Consider the following 3382-nt stretch of genomic DNA (forward strand, 5'->3'; position numbering starts at 1 on the left):
AGATTTCCCAATTTGGCTTATACTACACACATAGCCATATTTGTGCTTCGGAAATTTTAGTTTGTGGTTCTTAAACCAGTTTTTAGTTTCTTCATATTTTTTAAGTGCAATTAGGTATTCCACTCTATCCGTGTGCACCATTGCTGCCCTTGTCAACTGTACAATTGTGCATAAATATAGACGTTGACGGTATGATATGTATGTATGTATGTACATTAGACTGTCGCAAGAATATATGGAAAATTTTCTTAGAAAATACATTATCTTATTTTTTTTTATAAAGAACAAGATTTATTTTTTTCACATTTCCGAAAACTACCGCTACATCCTAAGCAGGGGTGGTTTACCCCTATTTTAAACATCTTCGATAGAACGGTCAGTTAAACATAATGAGTTAAACTTTATAGTTATATGTGGGCGGTATCACGCCCATTTTCCGAAATTCCATAATAATGTTATTTCTTTCTAAGGGATTGTTGTTAGTATATATTTTGAGTAAATTAGCGTCCTTAAAATTCGATATATCGAAGTCTTAAGCTTTTCTGAAATTTACCGTTATATGAAAAGTGGGCATAATTTTAGCCCGACTTCAAGAATTACCTTTTGCTTTATGTGGTAAGTAGAATAATTGACCGCCGTTTGGTACAAATTGATTGGACGGTTACCGAGATACACATATGTAGTCATAAGTGGGCGGTGCCTAGCCCATTTTCCAAAATTTTTATAAACGTATTTTTTGCTAAAGAGATATTGCAAACATAAAAACATTAAAATTTGTTTTTGTTTTGCCAGGACTAACAACTATGCCAAGTTTGGGAGAAATTGGTTCAGCGGTTACCGAGATATATACGATTACAGTGCGCGTGGGTACGCCCTTTTTCCAAAAATGTATAATATTATTTTCCGCCTAAACGTAATTGTAAATATCAATTTTGAGTGAATAAGCTTCAGAGTTACTAAAATATCGCTGTTTTAGTATTTTTTAAAACTACCGTTATATCGTAGGTAGGCGTTGTTATTGTCCGATTTTTCCCATTTTCAATACCATCCGTCGTACGCTGAGAAAACGTACACATACCAAGCTTCATTAAGATGTCTCAATTTTCACTCGAGTTATCGTGTGCACAGACAGACGGAGCGACAGACAGAAAGCCGCCGCTTAATCGATACCTTTTTTAATTCTGATAATTTATGTATACATTTGTCTATATCTATCTCGATTCGTTTTGGCTGTTACAAACAATCGTTATGTGAACAAAGTTGTAATACCCTGGTGCACAAGTGCGCTCTGGTATCGCAAGTAACAAGTAATTTTTAAGCAGAAAACAAAACCGACTTCAATTCTCATATACAAATTTAGTAGTACCGTTAATTTCTTCATGGCCTAATTATCGAATCTAAACCAAATAAGTATTGGACCACCCTTGAGGCAACACCTTTCCGATAGGAAAAGAATTATTGAAATAGGTTGACGTGGTCCAAAGTTATGTGGTAACATACATTAAAAAAATATTCCGACGAATTCATAACCTTCTCCTTTTTTTAAAGTCGGTTAAAAATCACCTGTTATGCTCATATATCAGTACCATACGCAGTCATCTAACACATTAATTGCGTTTGTTTACTCAATTCCAGTAAAATCCAGTAAAAGTTTTTACGAATGTTCATGTTTTGGCGTTTTCGTACGCAAAAACTTGCAAAGTAGGGGAAATTGAGAGAGCGAAAAATGGCAGTTGAAATTGCAAGTTTTTACTGGATAAATTTTTACTTGTAAGAATTTGCCAGTTCGAAAAACAGCTGATCGCATGTTTCTAGATGAAATTTAAACTAATAAGGAAACTGTTAGTGGGTTTTTATTGTTGAAATTCACAAACTGAACCTATTGAAATATAAAATATATTGTTTTATTAGGAAATTCCTGCGAATAAACAACCAATTTATCAGCTGTTCATGAAACTTGCAAATTATTACTGGAATAGCGTTCACGTACTTTTTTTATAAATTTTGTCTATGAGAGCGAATTCTTAGAAATAAAGTTACTGGAGAGTTGCTGGCAAGTTACTGGATAATTTTTAAACAAACACAACTATTTACTCACACGCCTTAACTTTTACTACGTTCAAATTGACGAGCTAAACATGTTAAATGGGCTTGAACCAGTTAAATGAACAAAACACGTTCATAAACAAGTTAAATCGCTTGCAATTGTTGTTGGAAAATTGAACCAGTTAAATCATTTAACTCGTTTGAAAACCAGTTCAGCGCAGAGTTGTATCAGAAAGCTTTCTGCTTCGGTCAATCAGAAACACCCAAAAGCTTTCATTTGACATGCCAACGTTCAAAAAATTTTTATTCTGAAATATATTAAAAATTATGAAAAAATATCAAAATCTTATGCATGTCTGCCCGCCAAAAAAGAGGACAATGTTGTAATTAGTTATTTCCCGAGAGGTCTCATCGTACGCAGAGATAAATAGTGCATACGAACTAAATATTTTGGAGTCTCTAAGTAATCCGTATGCGTTAATATCATGAATAGACTGCGGATTTTTATGCACAAAAGGAAGCCTAAAAGTATGTACCCCATAACTATAAGAAAAATGTATACAAATTTATTTATTTTGTTTATAGTTAAGTGGTACATATTTTTAGGCTTAGTTTTCTGCATAAATCATGAAGCAGATTTCTGCAGTCTAATCATGAAGCAGACGTTCGCAGAAAACAAACTGAAACACAAAAACTTGATTTTGAATATTTTTTTTCCAATTTTTATTGGCAATCGAACAACCGTCAAAGTTATCTCCAAATATTCAATGTGGACGATTGTGTTTTCCAAAAGCTCTTTTTGATTTAACAAGTTAAATGGGGCCAATTCGTACGTAATATTAGGCTGCGTTTCTCCAAACTCATTTAAGTGGAAATTAACTTTAATATAATTTTTTTGTGTAATTCTCATTTAAAGTATTTTCAGTTTCAATAAGCTTTTTATTTAAGTGAGCAAAAAGTGGTTGTAAAACAAACTTGGCCAGCGAAAGCTTTCATTTTGTGCCTGCCCTATATAAATTGTACAAAGCTTTTGAAAGCTTTGGCACGCGCGTGTTGTAAAAGCAGGGCTGGTATACAAGTAAGCTGCAGATACACAAAATTGTGGTGTGTGTACATTGATCAGCTGATTAAACGTGTAACATCTCTGAGCATAGGTCACTTAAATCAAAATTAAAAACAAATTAAAAGCAAATCATGCTGAAATCAAGTAATTTTGCTTTTTAAAATCTGTAAGACTGCGTTTCTCCAAACTCATTTAAGTGGAAATTAACTTTAATTTACTTTTTTATTTAATTCTCGTTTAAATTATTTTCAGTTTCTATAAGCTCTTTATTTA

Source organism: Rhagoletis pomonella, unplaced genomic scaffold, assembly GCF_013731165.1.
Source record: "Rhagoletis pomonella isolate Grant_MI unplaced genomic scaffold, Rhpom_1.0 Rhpom_scaffold_00007, whole genome shotgun sequence".
Lineage (NCBI taxonomy): Eukaryota > Metazoa > Arthropoda > Insecta > Diptera > Tephritidae > Rhagoletis > Rhagoletis pomonella.